The 20746-nt window shown below is 39.6% G+C and overlaps 1 pseudogene; it reads left to right on the top strand.

The window, feature by feature from the left end:
• The first annotated feature begins 589 nt into the window (after positions 1-589).
• On the top strand, positions 590-13307 carry LOC105548130 (annotated as a pseudogene).
• The last annotated feature ends 7439 nt before the right edge of the window (positions 13308-20746 follow it).

Raw genomic sequence — 20746 nt, 5'->3', positions numbered from 1 at the left:
ACCCCCCACCCCTCACAAAACTTGATTTAAATCTTTCCAATCACTTGCTTCCATTAAAAAATGATCACTTCTGTTTTTTCGAAACCTACATCTACCATGTCCTTTGTTGAATGCTTTATATATAGTATCTGCAGAAATCTTCCCAGAACTCCAGCAAGTAGACATTATTATTAGACATTATTATTCTCACTTTACAAAGGAGAACATTAAGGTCCATGGATACAAGTGAGTTGAGTAAAGAGGTCAGAGAGTAAGAATTCAAACTCAAATCCATAAGATTCCCAAACACATGCTGTTTCCATTGTCAGTGGTTTACAGATGTTGCTCTACAGACCTGACATATGCAAATAGTCTGTGGCAGATTTGGGTTTCCATTCAAGAAGATTGAATGCATTTATCTCCTCTAACTCTCAAGATCCTAAAAATTAAGAGTAAAGGAATCAAATGTATAAACTCACAACTCCAAAGAAAGCTGGAGGAGTTCCCATCAGTGGTGAAGAGATTTCAATAACTTTCTGGCAGGCAGAAAGGGGGTGGGAGGGGTGGTAACGGAGAAAGCAGGGCAGGGGAAGGAATGAGCAGAGTCCACATGTGGGAAGAGATCACCGGGAGAGAGCTCATCTACCCTGCCAAATCCTGGAGAGGCGCAGTAAAGGTATCCTGATGGTGGGAGCAAGACATAAAGGCTCAACCAGAGGATAATTGAAAGTGTGAATTGGAACAGTTGATCTCCCTCCACCTTCCCCTTACTTCATGGGTAGAAATCACAAGAGCCAAGTATCTACGCTCCAGCAAAATATCAGAGAGTTCACCAAAGAAATCAAACAGTCCCAGAGCAATGACCTCCACATTCTGTATTTAGTGGTCCTCTGGCAGATTGTGCAAGTCTCCATCCAGTCACCTTAAAGAGAAGTCCAATAGTAGACTTGACAAGCACCTTCCCCTTACACAGAGCTCCAAGTCAGCATTTTATTGTGTTCTTCTTAAATCAATGGGCTGATATGTTTGCACATTTATGAAAAAATATGCTCATAGGTTTATAAATGAACTGATGAAGCAAATGTGAAAAACAAAGGCTAGGCACATTCAAGTGGAAAAAAATCAAGCAATTATTAAAACCAGAAACATTAACAAAAATTTAAAGGTAATTACACCACATGTCTTGACTTTGTAGTGACTACTGATTTACTAGGAATTGGAATATAAACCTAGTAAAAGAGTAAATGGAGGGAAAATAGGGGATAAAAAAGAGATAAATCCTCTTGTACCATAAGGAGATGTCAAAAGATAATGTCTCAAATTGCTAAGTTATAAAAATAGTAATATAAGTGTATTATGAATAATATTATGAAGAATCATGGTGGTCCATCACTTAAAACTCCTTTCAGCCATAAGTAAAAACAAACAAACAAACAAAAAACACCCAACTGACAGTGTCTTAAACACATATGGCTCTATTTATTTATTTATCTATTTATTTATTTATTTATTTATTTTTCAGTTAACAGGAAGGGTGGCATGGGTTCAGCTGCTCAATGATGTTATCAAGAAATCAGGCTCTTTCTGATTTTCTTCCTTAACATGTTGTCTTCATCCTCATGCTAATCCCTACATGGTCACAAGATGGTTGTTACAGCTCCAGACAGCATGACTATATTCAAAGCAGAAATAAGGAAGGGGATGGCATTAGCTGTGTAAGTGTCTTTGTTCAGGAAGTAAAAGGCCCCCAGCAAACATCTCATTGGCTACAGCTGGATAATACAGCCATCCTTAGCTACAAAGGAAGCTAAGAAAGCAAACAGCTGGTTGTTTAGCCTCTGAATTGGAGGTGGAAAGGAGAAGGGATTTGGGAATGGTAAATTCTGAAGAAACAGCTAAAAGTGTTGAAAGTCGTTTCCTGCAGGACATGCAATGGGAAGAAGTGCTACAGGATATTGCTAGGTTTTATTATGTGCCCGTTAGTAGCATTTTATTTCTTTTAATGATGCGCATATATTACTTTGATAAAAACTAAAATTTAAGTGTTGGCTGGGCAGGGTGGCTCACACCTGTAATCCCAGCACTTTGGGAGGTCAAGGGTGGTGGATCACGAGGTCAGGAGTCGAGACCAGCTTGATCAACATGGTGAAACCCCGTCTCTACTAAAAATACAAAAATTAGCTGGGCATAGTAGCACACACCTGTAATCCCAGCTACTCAGGAGGCTGAGGCAGGAGAATCACTTGAACCTGGGAGGTGGAGATTGCAGTGAGCCAAGATTGCACCACTGCACTCCAGCCTGGGCGATAGAGCGAGACTCTGTCTCAAAAAAACAAAAAAAATTAAGTGTTATGGTTTTATGAAAAAAAAAAATTTTAAATAAAAGCTGGTAGAAGTTTTCTGTCTTCAGAGGAAATGATGTCAATTCACCGTGGAAGCAAACTTACCAGAATAGTCTTTTTGCTTAAACTAAGGTCTCTCAGGTACCCCCACTGATCTTAGAGAAAGTTGTGCTATCACTATTAATCTAAATGTGACTGGTGGAAACCAGGACAGCTCTGTGATGTAGTTATGTGGGTTGACTGTGGTTAGACAGTCCTGGTGCCATTTCCTATTCCATTTATTAGCTTTGTGACCCTGAGTGAATGACACCTGGAAGCCTTACTTTCCTTTTATTATGAAATGAAGATAATTCTAGTGCCCAATACAGAGTAAACACTCAGAAAATATTACCTACTATGATTAAAATGTTAAATGTTTTGGACTGAGCGCGGTGGCTCACGCCTGTAATCCCAGCACTTTGGGAGGCCAAGGAACTCCCACCTGAGGTTGGGAGTTCAAGACCAGCCTGACCAAATGGAGAAACTCCGTCTCTACTAAAAATACAAAATTAGCTGGGAGCGGTGGTGCATGCCTGTAATCCCAGCTACTCGGGAGGCTGAGGCAGGAGAATCGCTTGAACCTGGGAGGTGCAGGTTGTAGTGAGCCAAGATGATGCCACTGCACTCCAGTCTGGGCAACAAGAGCAAAAGTCCGTCTCAAAAAAAAAAAAAAAGTTAAATGTTCTGTGTAGTGACAAAATCTGGGTGTACTGTAACAATATTATGCTTCCACTGAGTTAATTTATTTTTTATCCCAAACAGATTTGGACTAGACTGTCGCTGAAAATCATTGTGTGTTCTTGAGAGATGTGTGTGCATACAAATGGCCAACAGATATGTGAAAAAATGAACAAAATCATTAATCATTATGTAAATGTTAATTAAAACCAGAATGAGGCATCACCTCACACCTGTCAGGAGGGCTAGTATCAAAAAGACAAAAAATAACAAGTGTTGACAAGGATGCAGAGAAAGGGCAACCCTTGTATGCTGTTGGTAGGAGTGTAAATTAGTAGAGTCATCACGGAAAATTGTGTGGATGTTCTACAAACTAAAAATATAACTACCATATGATCTAGAAATCCCATTACTGGATATACAGCCAAAGGATTTGAAATCAGTATGTCAAAGAGATATCTGCACTTCCATATTTATTGCAACATTATTCACAATAGCCAAGATATGGAATCACCCTAAATGTCCATCAACAAATGAATGGATTAAGAAAATGTATACATTCACAATGAAATACTATTTAGTATTTCAAAAGAAGGAAATCCTGCCATTTGCAACAAAAAAGATGAACCTGGAGGATATTATGCTACATAAAATATGCTAGGTACAGAAAGTCAAGTACTGCATGAGCTCACTTATATTTGGAATCTAAAACTTAATATACCTGTTAATCAAGCTTAATATACCTGTTAATCAAACTTATAGAAGCAGAGAACTGCATAGTGGTTACCAGGGGCCAGGGGTTAAGAGGAATTGAGAGATGTTGGTCAACAGATACAAAATTTCAGTTAGACAGGAGGAATAAATTTTTTTGAGATCTATTGCACAGCATGGTGAGTATAGTTAATAATAATAATGTATTGCATATTTCAAAATTGCTAAGAGAGCAAATTTCAAATTTTCTCACTACAAAAATTGATAAGTATTTGAGGTGATGGATACGTCAATTCACTTGATCTAATTACTTCACACTGTATACATATATTATAACATAATATTGTACCTCATAAATATATACAGTTCTAATTTTTCAATTAATAATTTAAAAGTTTAAATAAAAAGGAAATTATGTAGCCCAGAAAGGAATGAGATAATATACACAAAGTGTTGGGAAAAAAACCAAAAAATCTTCCAACCAAGAATACTACATCTTGCAATATAATCCTTCAAAAACGAAGGAGAAATAAAGACTTTCTCACACAAATAAAAGCTGAGAAATTTCATCAGTACCAGATCTTCCTTACAAGAAATGCTAAAGAGAGTTATTCAAGTTGAAACAAAAGGATGCTAAACATAAACATGATAGCATAAGAAAGTATGAAACTCATTGATAAAGGTAAATATATAGACAAATACAGAAAATTATATTACTGTAATGATGGTGGCTTAACCACTTTTAATTCCAGTATGAGTTGAAAGATTAAAATATTAAAAATAATAACTAAAAATATGTTTAAATGTACACAATGGGAATAGGTGAAAATCTTGACAATAAGACAATAAAATGTATGGGGTGGAAAAGTTACAATGTAGCATATATGTATGCAGTTGAATTGAAGTTGTTATCAGCTTAAAATAGGCTGTTATAAAATTTTTAATATAAATTCCAAGGTAATGACAACCACAAAAATACCTGTACAGGAAACACAAAAGAGAAAGAGAAAGGAATCAAATCATATCAATACAAAAAATAAAACAAACAAAAAGGAATACAACAAGAGAAGAAAAGACAGACAAAAGAACTATGGGACTAACACAAAACAATTAACGAAGTGGCAATTGTAAATTCTTCTTTATCAATAATTACCTTAAATGCAAATGAATTAAACTCCCCAGTGAAGAGACATACAGTAACTGAACATATTAAAAAAGAAAAGAGCAAACTACATGCTGTCTAAAAGAAACTCGCTTTAGATTTAAGGACACACAGAGGCTGACAGTAATGGCATGGAAAAAAATCTCATGCAAATGGTAAACAAAAGAAAGAAGGGGTGGCAATACTCATCTCAGACAAATAATAATTTAAGTCAAAAATTGTCACAAGTGACAAAGAAGAACATTATGTAATGATAAAAAGACTAATCTTCCAGAAAGATATCATCGTTACAAATACATATGCACCCAACATCAGTTCACTTAATTTCATAAAGCAAACATTGACAGGAAGAAATAGACAGCAATACAATAATAGTAGGACACTTCAATATCCCACTTTCAATAATGTATAAAACACCCAGATAGAAGATCAATAGGGAAAGAGAGGACTTAAATAACACCATAGACCAAATGGACCTAAGAGACACATACAGAATATTCCACCCAACAACAGTAGAATACACATTTTTTTAAGTGCACATGGAAGAATCTCGAAGATAGACCACATGTTAGGTCAAAAACATTTCTTTTTTTTTTTTTTTTTTTTTGAGACGGAGTCTCGCTTTGTCGCCCAGGCTGGAATGCAGTGGCGTGATCTCGGCTCACTGCAAGCTCCGCCTCCCGGGTTCACGCCATTCTCCTGCCTCAGCCTCCCAAGTAGGTGGGACTACAGGCGCCCGCCACCACGCCCGGCTAATTTTTTGTATTTTTAGTAGAGACGGGGTTTCACCGTGTTAGCCAGGATGGTCTCGATCTCCCGACCTCGTGATCCACCCGCCTCGGCCTCCCAAAGTGCTGGGATTACAGGCGTGAGCCACCGCGCCCGGCCCAAAAACATTTCTTAGCAAATTTAAGATTGAAATCATACCAGATAAGTTTTCTGATAATAGTGAAATAAAACTAGAAATCAATAGCAGAAGGAACACTGAAAATTTTCAAGTATGTGGAAATTAAACAACACTCTTTTGGAAAAGCCATTAGGTCAAAGAAATCAAAAAGAAAATGAGAAGGTACCACAAGTCAAATGAAAATGAGAACAAAACATATCCAAACTAATGGAATGTAGCAAAAGCAGTACTGAGACAGAAGCTTATAGGAAGAAATGCTTACATTAGAAAAGAAAAAATATCTCAAGTAAACAACCTGTCTTTCAATTCAAGGAGCTAGGAAAAAAAAGAACAAACTATGCCCAAAGTTAGGAAAAGGAAAGAAATAACAATAATTGGAGCAGAAATAAACAAACTGGAAAATAGAAAATCAACAGAAAAAATCAACAAAACTAAAACTTTTTTTTAAAGATAAGCAAAATTGACTAAAAATGATTGAAGACTCAAATAAATAAAATCATAAATGAAAAAAGAGATATTACAACAGAAATAAAATAAACACAACAGAAATAAAAAGGATCATAAGAGACTACTGTGAACAATTATATGCCGGAAAACTGGATAAACTAGAAGAAGAGTTTATTTAATGGATAAATTCAATGGATAAATTCCTACAAATGTACAACCTACTAAGACTAAAGCATGAAGAAATAGAAAATCTGAGCAGAACTATAGTTAGTAAGGACTTTCAGTCAGTAATAAAAAAAACCTCCCAAGAAAGAAAAGCCCAGAACTAGATGGCTTCACTGGTGAATCCTAATAAAAATTAAAGAAGAATTAATGCCAATTCTTCTCAAACTCTTCCAAAAAATGAAGAAGAGGGAATGCTTAAAACCCATTTTATGGGACCAGCATTACCCTGATACAAAGCCAGACATTACCATAAAAGAAAACAACAGGCCAATATCTCTGATGAATATAGACGTAAAAATCCTCAATAAAATACTACAAAACTGAATCAGACAGCACATTAAAAGGATTATACACCATGTCCAAGTGGGATTTATCCCTGGGATGTAAGGATTTCTAAATTTTACTTCCCATACAACACCAATGTATCAAAGATGTTTTAACGATGAAAATCAATTAATGCGATACACCACATTAGTAGAATAAAAGCTAAAAAATCACATAATTATCTCAACAGAAGCACAAAAAGCATTTAAGAAAATTGCAAATTAAAACCACACTGAGATACCATCTTACATAAGCCAGAAAGACTTTTATTAAAAAGTTAAAAACCAACACATGTTGGCATGGATGTAGAGAAAAAGGAACACTCATACACTGCTGGTGGGAATGTAAATTAGTTCAACTTCTGTAGAAAACAGTGTGGAGATATCTCAAAGAACTGAAAATAGAATTATCATTTGAGCCAGCAATCCCACCTACTGGGTATCCCCCCAGAGAAAATAAATCATTATATTAGAAAGACAACCAGAACTTGTATGTTTATTGCAGCACTATTTACAATAGTAAAGTCATGAAACCAACCTAAGCATGCACCAACAATGGAATAGATCAAGAAAATGTGGCATATTCTGGACATAGAAATGGGCAAAGATTTCATGACAAAGATACCAACAGTAATTGCAACAAAAGCAAAAATTTACAAATGGGAGCTAATTAAACTAAAAAGCTTCTGCACAGCAAAAGAAACTATCAACAGAGTAAACAGACAACCTAACAGAATGGGAGAAAATGTTTCCAAAGTATGCATCCAACAAAGGTCTACTATCTAGCATCTATAAGGAACTTAAACAAATTTACTAGAAGAAGAACAACCCCATTAAAAAGTGGGCAAAGGACATGAACAGACGCTTCTCAAAAGAAGTCATACATGTGGCCAATAAGCATATGAAAAAAAAGTTTAGCATCGTTGATCATTAGAGAAATGCAAATCAAAACCACAATGAGATACCATCTCACACCAGTCAGAATGGCTATTATTAAAAAGTCAAAAATTAACAGGTGCTGGCAAGGTTGTAGAGAAAAAGAAATGCTTATATTCTGTTGGTGGGAGTATAAAGTAGTTCAACCATTGTAGAAAGCAGTGGGGCAATTCCTCAAAGAGCTAAAAACAGAACTACTGGCCGGGTGCAGTGGCTCACGCCTATAATCCCAGCACTTTGGGAGGCCGAGGTGGGAGGATCACGAGGTCAGGGGTTCAAGACCAGCCTGGCCAACATGGTGAAACCCCGTCTCTACTAAAAATACAAAAATTAACCAGGCATGCTGGTGCATAGTCCCAGCTACTCGGGAGGCTGAGGTAGGAGAATTGCTTGAACCCAGGAGTCAGAGGTTGCAGTGAACCAAGATCACGCCACTGCACCCCAGGCTGGGTGACAGAGCGAGACTGTCTCAAAAACAAACCAAACAAACAAACAAAAAACAAAACAAAACAAAACCCAGAAATCCCATTACTGGGTATATTTCCAAAAGAATATAAATCATTCTATCATAAAGACACATGCACATGTATGTTCATTGCAGCACTATTCACAACAGCAAAGACATGGAATCAACTTAAATGCCCATCAATGATAGTAGACTGGATAAAGAAAACGTGGTACATATACACCATGGAATACTATGCAACCATAACAAAGAACAAGATCATGTTCCTTGCAGGAACATGGATGGAGCTGGAGGCCATCATCCTTAGCAAACTAATACAGGAACAAAAAACCAAACACTGCATGTTCTCATTTACAAGTTGGAGTTAAATGAGAACACATGAACACATAGAGGGGAACAACAGACACTGCAGCCTATTGAAGGGTGGAGGATGGGAGGAGGGAGAGGACCAGGAAAAATAACTAATGGGTACTAGGCTTAATACCTGGGTGATGAAATAACCTGTACAACAAACACCTGTGACACAAGTTTACCTATCTAACAAACCTGCACACGTACCCCTGAACTTAAAAGTTAAGGGCTGGGCGCCGTGGCTCACGCCTGTAATCCCAGCACTTTGGGAGGCCGAGGTGGGTAGATCATCTGAGGTCAGGAGTTCAAGACCAGCCTGGGCAACATAGTGAAACCCTGTCTCTACTAAAAAATACAAAAATTAGCTGGGCGTAGTGGCGAGCACCTATAATTCCAGCTACTTGGGAGACTGAGGCAGGAGAATCACTTGAACCCAGGAGGCAGAGGTTGCAGTGAGCCGAGATCACGCCACTGCATTCCAGCCTGGGCAACGGGTGAAACTCTATCTCAAAACATAAATACAAAGATAAATAAATAAATGTTAAAAAAAAAAAGAAAATGTGATATAGATACACCATGGAATACTATGCAATCATAAAAAAACAATGAAATCATTTCCTTTGCAGCAACATGGATGCAGTGGAGGCGATTATCCTAAGTGAACTCACACAGAAACAGAAAATCAAATATCGCATTTCTCATTTATTAAATGGGAGCTAAACAAAGGGTACACATGGACATAAAGATCGAGAAAATAGACTCTGAGGACTTCAAAAAGGGGGAGGCTGCGAGGGTGTGAGGGTTGAAAAATTACCTATTAGATATAAGTTCCAATATTTGGGTGATGGGTACACTAGAAGCCCAACCCCCACTATTACTCATGTAATACCCATGTAACAAACAAGTGCATGTACCCTCTGGATCTAAAATAAAATTTAAAAAATTAAAAAGAAAATTTAATACATTTTCATGATGAAATCTTTCAGCAAACTAGGAATAGAAGAAAAATACCTCAACGTAATAAAGGTCATAATGAAAAGCCCACAACGAACATACTCACGGTGAAAACAGAACTACCATATAATCCAGCAAGTCCATCTCTGGCTATTTATTCAAAAGAATTGAAATAAGGAACTTGGAGAGATATCTGCACTCCTATGTTCATCACATCATTATTCACAACCAATATATGGAAACAACCTAAATGTCCATCAATCGATGAATGAATAAACTGTGGTATGCACTTATGATGGAATATTATTCAGTGTTAAAAATGGAGGAAATCTCGCCACATATGACAACATGAATGAACTTTGAGGACATTATGCTAAGTAAAATAAGCCAGTGATAGAACAAATACTGTGTGATTCTACTTAGATGAGGTATTTAAGATAATCAAAATCATAAAACCAGATAATAGAATGGTGGTGGCCAGGGATTGGGAAAAAGGGGAAATGAGGAGTTGCTATTCAATGGGTATCAAGTGTCAGTTATGCAAGACGAATAAGTTGTAGAGATATGTTATATAACGTCATGCCTATAGTTAACAATATTGTAAATTTTGTAAACTTAAAATTTGTTGAAAGTAGATCTCATGTTGTGTTCTTACTATAATGAATTTTTTAAGAAAGATATTTCATGCAAAGACTAACCAAAGGAGAGCAGAGAGAGATGGCTATACAAATATAAGGCAAAATAGACATTAAGGCAATAACTGTTACAAGAGACAAAGAAGGACATTAAATAATGATAAAATGGTCAGTGCACCAAGAAGTAGAACAATTATCAACATATTCGTTAAATATCAGATCTCCTGAATACAAAAAATAAACACTGACAGACTTGAACGGAGAAGGCCGGGCGTGGCGGCTCACGCCTGTAATCCCAGCACTTTGGAAGGCCGAGGTGGTGGATTACCTGAGGTCAGGAGTTCAAGACCGGCCTGGCCAACATGACGAAACCCTATCTCTCCTGAAAATACAAAAAATTAGCTGGGCATGGTGGTGTGCACCTGTAATCCCAGCTACTTGGGAGGTTGAGGCAAGAGAATTGCATGAACCCAGGAGGCAGAGGTTGCAGTGAGCTGAGATCGCACCATTGCACTCCAGCTTGGGCGACAGAGTGATACTGTCTCAAAAAAGAAAAGAAGAAAGAAAAAAGAATTGAACAGAGAAATAAACAGAACTACAATAATAGTAGGGGGCTCCAAGACTACACATTCATATAGAAAAAACAACCATATGGAAGATCAATAAAAAAATAGAGGACTTGTACACACTATAGGCCAATTAGATATAACAGAACACTTACCCACCAATAGCAGAACACACATATTTCTCAAGTACACATGGAACATTCTCTAGGATAGACCATATGTTAAGCCACAAAACAAGTCAATAAATCTAAAAATATTGAAAACATACAAAGTATCTTTTTCTTTTTCTTTTCTTTTCTTTTTTCTTTTTTTTTTTTTTTGAGACAAGGTCTCCCTCTGTCCCCCAGGCTGGAGTGCAGGGGCGCGATCTCAGCTCACTGCAACCTCCACCTCCCGGGTTCAAGTGATTCTCCTGTCTCAGCCTCCTGAGTAGCTAGGAGTACAAGCACGCACCACCACGCCCAGCTAATTTTTGTATTTTCAGGAGAGGTGAGGTTTCACCATGTTGGCCAGGCTGGTCTCAAACTCCTGAGCTCAAGTGATCTGCCCACCTCAGCCACTCAAAGTGCTCGGATTACAGACATGAGCCACCACGCCCGGCGTCTTTTCTAATCACAGTGGAATGAAACCAGAAATCAGCAGCAGAAGGAAAACTGGAAAATTACCAAACGTGGAAATTGAACAACTCACTTGTAAACAACCAATGGATCAAAGAAGAAATCACCAGGGAAATTAGGAAATATCTTGAGATGAATGAAAATGAAAATACAGGCCGGGTGCGGTGGCTCTCGCCTTTAATCCCAGCACTTTGGGAGGCTGAGGTGGGCGGATCACCTGAAGTCAGGAGTTCAAGAGCAGCCTGGCCAACATGGTGAAACCCTGTCTCTACAAAGAATACAAATATTAGCCGGGTTTGGTGGCACACACCTGTAATCCCAGCTACTTGGGAGGCTGAGGCAGGAGAATTGCTTGAACCCGGGAGATGAAGGTGGCAGTGAAGTGAGATCACGCCACTGCACTCCAGCCTGGACGACAGAGCAAGACTTCGTCTCAAAAAAAAAAAAAAAAAAGAAAAGAAAAGAAAAAGAAAACGAAAATACAACTTACCAAAACTTGTAGGATGTGGCAACTGCACTGGAAAGGGAACTTTATAGCTGTAATCACTTATACTAAAAAAAAGAAAGATCTCAAATGAACAATCTAACTTTACACTGTAAGGCTCTAGAAAAATAAAAACAAAATAACCCAAAGCTAGAAGAACGAAGGAAACAATGGAGCAGAGAAAAATGAAATAGTAAATAGAAAAATAATCGAGAAAATCAAGAATATCAAGAGTTGCTTCTTTGAGAAGATTAACCAAATTGACAAATTGTTAGCCAGATTAACTAAGAAAAAAAAAGAGAAGACCCAAATAACTAAAATCAGAAATAAAGAGTGGACGTTAAAACCAATGTTACGGTTCCACTGTGGCCTGTGGCCCAGGGACTGCTTCGAAACTACTGGGAGCGACTACTGCGGAAGCTTCCGCAGAGCCAGCCTGGCTTCCCAGTCCTCCGTGGGGACCAGCATTAGCAGTACAGGGCCCAGCCATATTTACAGAGCCAGCAAATGATACCAGTGGAAGTAATGAGAATTCCAGCCTTTGGTACAGTATCTTTTGGATTGCAGCTCCCAAAAACAGACGCACCATTGAAGTTAACTTGTGTAGGAGAAGAAACCCTCAGAAGCTTATTAAAGTTAAGAACAGTATAGGCGGGCACGGAGGCTCACACCTGTAATCCCAGCACTTTGGAAGGCCGAGGTGGGCAGATCACGATGTCAGGAGATCGAGACCAGCCTGGCCAATATCGTGAAACCCCGTCTCTACTAAAAATACAAAAAATTAGCCGGGCATGGTGGCATGCGCCTGTAGTCCCAGCTACTCGGGAGGCTGAGGCAGAAGAATCGCTTGAACCTGGGACATGGAGGTTGCAGTGAGCCGAGGTCGCACCACTGCACTCCAGCCTGGGCGACAGAGCGAGACTTTGTCTCAAAAAGAAAATAAAAAAAAAGAACAATACAGATGTTTGTCCTGAATGTGGTCACCTGAAACAGAAATGTCCTTTGTGGCTACTGCTATGAGAAAGTGCACAAGGAGACTGCAGAAATCAGACGACAGATAGGGAAACAAGAAGGGGGGCCTTTTAAGGCTCCCACCATAGAGACTATGGTGCTGTACACGGGAGAGACACCATCTGAACAACATCAGGGCAAGAGGATCGTTGAACGAGACGGAAAGCGACCATCTTGGTTCACCCAGAATTGACAACAAAGATGTTAAAAGGATAGCTTCACAGTAAATCATTTCTCCTGAAATAGAGGAAGATTCTTTATGTTGTTGTGCTTGTTTTTTAATTATCAATATAGTTTAACACATTCTTTCTAAGCAGTTTTGTGTGGGATAATTTGAAGAATATATTATGAGTAAATGCTGAAAATTTTGTTTATCCAAAGGCTCAATGGATTATGTTTCTATTACATATAAGGATTAAGTAAATATAAAATTTCCAGAACAAAAATAAAAAATTTAAAATTTATAGCAAGAAAAAAAAACAATTTTACAGAAATATAAAGGATCTTAAGAGACTACTGTGAATAATTATAGGTCAACAAATTGGATAACCTAGATGAAAGGGACAAATTCCCAGAAAACAAACCCACCAAAACTGAATCATGCAGAAATAGAAAATCTGAACAAATCTGTAATTAGCAAGGACACTGAATCAGCTATCAAAAACCTCCCAAAAGAAAACCTCAGGACCCTATGGGTTCACTCATGGATTCTACAAAGCATTTAAAGAAGAACACAGATACCCCTGAAACTCTTCCAAAAAAAAAAAAAATTGAAGAGGACGGAAAACTTCTGAACTCATTTAATGAGACTAGCATTCTCCTGATACCAAAGCCAGACAAAGGCACTACAAGAAAACTATAGACCAATATCTCTGATAAATATTGATTCAAAAATATTCAACAAAATAATAGCAAACAGAGTTCAACAGCACATTAAGAGAATTATACATCATGACAAGTGGATTTATTACTGAAATGCAAGGTTGGTTCAACATATGAAAATCAATCAATGTAATAAACCACATTAACAGAATAATGGAAAAAGTCCACATTATCACCTCAACTAACATAGAAAAACATTTGACAAAATTTAACAGCCACTTATGATAAAAACACTCTATAAACTAGGAATGAATAGCAGGAAAATACCTCAAGATACTAAAGGCCATATATGAAAAGCCCACAGCTAACATCATACTTAACAGTGGAAGATTCAAAACGTTTCCTATAAGATGAGAAACAAACAAGGATTCCCACTATCATCACTTCTATTCAACATTGTATTGGAAGTTCTAGCCAGAGCAATTAGAAAAGAAAAAGAAATAAGAGGCATCCAAATTAGAAAGGAAGAAATAGTTATGTCTAATGATATGATCTCATATGCAGACAACCATAAAGATTACACACACAGACACACACAGAGAGACACACACACACCTGTTAGAACTAAAAAATAAATTTAGTGAAGTTGCAGAATACAAAATCAACACACAAAAATCAGTTTCATTTCTCTAACAATGAACAATTTGAAAAGGAAATTAATTTTAAAATTCTATTTAGAATAGAAAAGGCCAGGCGCAGTTGCTCACACCTGTAATCCCAGCACTTTGGGAGGCTGAGGCGACCAGATCACTTGAGGTCAGGAGTTTGAGACTAGCCTGGCCAACATGGCAAAACCCTGTGCCTCCTAAAAATACAAAAATTAGCCAGGCATGGTGGGGCATACCTGTAATCCCAGCTACTCGGGAGTCTGAGGCAGGAGAATAGCTTGAACCTGGGAGGCAGAGGTTGCAGTGAGCCAAGATTGTGCCACTGCACTCCAGCCTGGGCAACAGAGTGAGACTCTGTCTCAAAAACAAAACAAAACAAAACAAAACAAATACTACAAAGTGTTGCTGAAGAAAACTGAACTGAACTGTGTTCATGGATTGGAAAATAATATTGTTAAAATGTCAATAGTACACAAAGTGATCTACAGATTTATTGCAATCAGTATCAAAGTCACAATAGTATTTTTTGCAGAAATAGAAAAATGTATCCTGAAATTAATATTTCAAGGGACCCCAAGTACCCTAAACAATCTTTTAAAAAAGAACAAAGTTGTATTTTTTCCACTTCATGATTTCAAAGCATATTACATAGCAGCCAGGCGTGGTGGCTCACACCTGTAATCCCAGCACTTTGGGAGGCCGAGGCAGGTGGATCACGAGGTCAGGAGATCAAGACCATTTTGGCTAACACGGTGAAACTCCATCTCTACTAAAAATACAAAAAAATTAGCCGGGCATGGTGGCGGGTGCCTGTAGTCCCAGCTACTTGGGAGGCTGAGGCAAGAGAATGGCATGAACCCGGGAGGCAGAGCTTGCAGTGAGCCAAGATCACGCCACTGCACTCCAGCCTGGGTGACAGAGTCAGACTCTGTCTCGAAAACAAAACAAAACAAAACAAGCATATTGCATAGCTACAGTAATCAAAACAGTGTGGTACTGACATAAAAACAGACATATAGACCAATTCTAATACATGTGTAGTGGTTTCTGATTGTTATTTTAATTTGCAATTACCACTACATACCTATTATAAGGGCTAAAATCCAAAAAACTGACAACACCAATTGCTGCTAGGGATGTGAAGCAACAGGAACTCTCATTCATTGCTGGTGGGAATGCAAAATGTTACAACCACTTTGGAACACAGTTTGGCAGTTTTTTATGAAACTAAACATACTCTTATCATATGATGCTATAATCACACCCTTTGGTATTTACCCTAGTGAGTTCTAAACTTCCATCCATACAAAAACCCTCATATGAGATTTTTTATAGCAGCTTTATTCATAATTGCCAAAACTTGGATGCAAGCAAGATGTCCTTCAATAGTGATAAACAAGCTGTTGGTACATTCATACAAGGGAATATTATTCAATACTAAAAAGAAATGAGCTATAAAGCCATTAAAAAAAAGGATGAATCTTAACTTCAGATTGCTAAGTGAAGGAAGCCAATCTGAGAAGGCCACATACTGGGATTCCAACTATATGACATTCTAGAAAGGGCAAAACTATGAAGACAGTAAAAAGGTCAGTGGTTCAGAGAGATTCAGAAGTGGTAGTAGGGAGAGAGTAGGTGAAACACAGGTAATATTTAGGGTTTGATACTGTAATGGTGGACACATGTCATTACACATTACATTTGTCATAACCCATAGAAGGTACAACACGGAATCAACCCTAATGTAAATTATGTATTTTAATTAATAATAATATATCCATATTGATTCATCAATTCTAACAAATATACCACACTAACTCAAGATGTTAATAACAGGAAAAATAAGCAGAGTGAGGTGGTATATGGGAACTCTCTATACTTTCCACTCAATTTTTCTTTTCTTTTATTTCCAACTTCTATTTTAAGTTCAGGAGTACATGTGCAGGATGTGCAGGTTTGTTACATAGGTAAATGTGTGTTATGGTGGTTTGCTGCACAGATCATTCCAGCACCTGAGTATTAAGCCCATAATCCATTAGCTGTTCTTCCTTATGCTCTCCTTCCTCTCACTTCCCATCCTCTGACAGCCCCCAGTGTGTTTTGCTCCCCACTATGTGTCCATGTGATTTCATCATTCAGCTCCCACTTGTTTGTGTCCTTTCTGATTTCCTTAAGCAGTGTTTTGTAGTTCTCCTTGTAGAGGTCCTTCATTTCCCTTGTTGGCTGTATTCCTAGGTATTTTATTCTTTTTGTAGCAATTGTGAATGGGAGTTCGTTCATGATTTGACTCTCTGCTTGCCTGTTGTTGGTGTATAGAAATGCTAGCAATTTTTGCACACTGATTTTTGTATCCTGAGACTTTGCTGAAGTTGCTTATCAGGTTAAGAAACTTTGGGGCTGAGACAATGGGGTTTTCTAGATATAGGATCATGTTACTTGCAAACACAGATAGTTTGACTTCCTCTCTTCCTATCTGAATACCTTTATTTCTTTCTCTTGCCTCATTGCCCTGGCCAGAACTTCCAATACTGTTTTGAATAGGAGCCCAGTTCTGAGCCCTTGCTGGAGAGGTGTTTCAGTCATTTGGAGGAAAGAGGACACTCTGGCCTTTTGAGTTTTCAGTCTTTTTGCACTGATTCTCATCTTTGTGGGTTTATCTACCTTCAGTCTTTGAGGTTGCTGACCTTTGGATTGGATTTTTGTGTTTGTTGTTGTTGTTTTCTGTTTGTTTTTCTTTTTAGAGTCTTCCCACTCTTCCACAGGGCTGCTGTGGTTTGCTGGGGCTCCACTCCAGACCCTAGTTGCCTTGGTTTTTCCTGTACCTGAAGGTATCACTGGTGAAACAGGAAAGATGGCACCCTGTCCCCTCCTCTGGAAGCTCTGTCCCAGGAGTGTACTGGCCTATTGCCAGCCCGAACACACCTGTAGGAGGTGGCAGGAGACCCCGGTTGGGAGGTCTCATCTAGTCAGGAGGAACAGGATCAGGGGCTTGCTTAAACAAGCAGTCTGGCTGCTTTTTGGTAAGGCACCTGTGCTGTGTTGGGGATCCCTTCAGTCCCCAAATGGTTTGAGCTCTCAAAGGCCCACAAACTGGACCAGCTGAGAAGCCCAGACGGCCAAGGTGGTGGCCTGCCCTGCCCCTCAGGCACTCCATCCCACGGAGAAATTAGAGCTCTGTTGGCCCTGTAGAACGTGAGTGGGGGTGGCCAGATGCCCCATCTAGGAGGACCCGGCTGGGAGGACCTGCCCTGCCAGGAGGAGTGGATCAGGGTCCCACTTAAAGAAGCAGCCTGGCCACACCTTGACAAAACAGCTGTGTTGTGGTGGGGAACTGCCTCTGCCCGTGTCACCTTAGACTCTCCAAAGCGCGCAGGCTGGAAGGGCTAAGTCCTCCTCCAACCAACCCAGGTGGCAGCCCTCCCCTCCCCCAGGCACTCCCTCCCAGGGAGAAATCAGAGCTCTGTGCCTAACACGTGAGGACGGGTGTGGCTGGAGTGCCTGGCTGGGAGGTCCCACTCAGTGAGGAGGAATGGATGGGGCCCTGCTTAAAGAGGAAGTCTGGCCACAATTTGGCAAGGTTGCTGTGCCGCGCTGCTGGGGGTACCCTTCCTCCTCTGGACCATTTGGACTCTCCAAAGCCTGCAGGCTGGAATGGCTGTCATTCAACCAACACAGGTGGCGGCCTTCCCCTCCCTCAGGCACTCTGTCCCAGGGAGAGATCAGGGTTCTGTCCCTAATATGTGCGGGTGGATGTGGCTGGAGGGCCTGGCTGGGAGGTCCCAACCAGTGAAGAAGAATGGATCCGGCGCCACATAAAGAAGCAGTCTGGCCACGATCTGGCAACGCTGCTGTGGTGCTCTGTTCTGGGGACTCTTCCTTGTCTGGGCCGTTTGGACTTTCCAAAGCCCACAGGCTGGAACAGCTGAGTCGACCAAACAACAGAGATGACGCCTGCCTATCCTCAAGAAGGTTCAGTCTGGTCTCAGGTAGGCTCCACCCTGTTGCCAGTAGCTGGCTGGAATTCCAAGCCAGTGAGTCTTACCTTGTGAGGTGCAGTGGAAGTGGGGCCTCCAGAAAGACGCCACTCAGGCTGGGCGCGGTGGCTCACGCCTGTAATCCCAGCACTTTGGGAGGCGGAGGTGGGTGGATCACTTGAGGTCAGGAATTCGAGACCATCCTGGCCAACATGGCGAAACCCTGTCCCTACTAATAATACAAAAATGAGGCCAGTGTGGTGGCAGGAGCCTGTAATCCCAGCTATTCAGAAGGCTGAGGCCGGAGAATCGCTTGAATCCGGGAGGCAGAGGTTTCAGTGAGCGGAGATGCCGCCACTGCTCTCCAGCCTGGACAACAGAGTGAGACTCTGTCTCAAAAAAAAAAAAAAAAAAGATAGAGAGAGAGATGCCACTCAGCTCCCTGGATTCCGCCCCCTTCCTAGGGGTATGTGGGGGACCTCCGGCCTTGTCTCCTGCCTCATGTCTGAGTTGCAGACATGTTTGTTGGAGATCCTGGGCCAGAGTATGTAAAGCTCCTAGGTCTGTGCGTGCCTGAGCGGCTGCTCTGCCCAGACTCAGCTGTGTGTGTCAGACCCAAGGTCCTGGAAGCGTGGGCTCACAAGGGGATCTTCTGAACCACAGGTTGCAAAGATCCATGGGAGAAGCATGGTTTCCAGGGTCGCACAATCACTCACCGCTTTCCTTGACTGGGTGTGGGGGTGTTGCTCCCGGTTGGGCTGTCGCCCCACCCTGCTTTTCTTCATTCTCCGTGGGTCCAGTTATTTCCCTAATCAGTCCCAATGGGAGAACCTGGGTATTTCAGTTGAAGGTGCTGTATTCACTCGCCCCTTTCGTTCCTCCCACTTAATTTTTCTGTAAACATAAAACTGTTCAAAAAGTAAAGCCTATTAATTTAAAAACTATTCTAGTAGTGATATCATATTAAGGTTTTGCAAAATGTTATTGAGAAAACTGGGTAAAGTGTATTATTTCTTGCAACTGGCTATGAATGTGAATCTACAATTATCTCAATAAATTTTTTAAAAACCTCCACAAAGACATGGAAAATCTGAGAAAAAAAGAGGAAAAACACAATTATACAGTTTAATTATACATGAATGTATATAATTAAACATTATATACACTAAATGTATATAATTATACATTAATAGGAGTTCTAGAAAAGAGAACAGGGTAAATAAAAGGAAGGAAATTATCAAACAAATAAAACAGTGATTTCACAGAGTAGAGACACGAATTTCAGATAAAAAGAGTCCACCCACGAAGTGCTCAGCAAAACAGATAATGGAAAAAACATCCCAGTTCTGAGTAGGTCATTGTGACATTTCAAAACATTAGGTGTCAAGAAAAATGTTAAGCTTTCAGAAGTGGGGAAAACAAGTTGCCAAGAAAGGAATGACAATAACAGTAACATTAACATCTGAGTTCTAAGCAACAGTGATGACAACGCACACTAAAAGCGTTATCTTCAAAATTCAGATGAAAGAATATTTTAAACATAGAATTCTAAAGCTAAACTGTCCTTATGAAGGTCAAATAACAACTACATTTCCAGACATGCAAAGAACCCCGAATTTACCTTTTTTTATGCCTAGTGTTCCGTTTTTGGAACACTAAGCATGTGAGAATTATTTATATTGTACTGCTGAAGCTCATTGCCAAAGTCTGATGGCAGAAATTTAAAAAATGCAACCTCAGGCATAAATGGGTTAAGAAGTTACTTTATCATAAGTAGGTATGTACAGGAAAAAGAAGAGAAGTTACTTAAGGATGTTCTCCAACAAAATGCATGATGCATCAGTCCCGGTTCTTGGATTCAAGTAACAGAAGCGGACTCTAGTTAAGTTATGCAGGAAAGGGATTTATTATGAAGTTATCAGTTAGCTCACAGAAGTCTGGAGAATCAGGCTGAAAACACAGAGTGGGAGCTAGGAAGATAGGCAGGAGGAACCACAGCTAAGGGCCCACCGCAGAAACAGCCTGGTTAGAAGGCTGCTGCTGGTATTGGTACCCCCACTACTCCTACCAGTGAACCTTATCCTACCAGCACATGGCACTGCAAAGGAGCTCTAATTGTCCAGACATCTGTTGTTTTGGTTTATTTGTTGTGGACTTCAGAGTTGAGTTAATCATAATCTGCAATTCACGGCACATTATCACCAGTTCACTGAAGGCTGCTCTTTTACCTTATTTGTTTTATTCTTCTTCTTCCCCATCAGTCCCTATTCTCACTCTCATTCTCCTGCCCAACTTAATTACACTTAGCCTCTTAGTGTAATTAATATATGTAAACTTTCAACCCACCTTTCATATGTTTATTTATGTGTATATCCATGAAAATACACTGTTGTTTTACATTTTCATAAAGAGAATTATGCTACAAGTATCACAGTGTTTCTCACTTTTT

Source organism: Mandrillus leucophaeus, unplaced genomic scaffold (assembly GCF_000951045.1).
Source record: "Mandrillus leucophaeus isolate KB7577 unplaced genomic scaffold, Mleu.le_1.0 Scaffold400, whole genome shotgun sequence".
NCBI lineage: Eukaryota > Metazoa > Chordata > Mammalia > Primates > Cercopithecidae > Mandrillus > Mandrillus leucophaeus.
The sequence above is the reverse complement of the archived record's forward strand: the minus strand, read 5'-3'. Positions and strand labels throughout refer to the sequence as shown.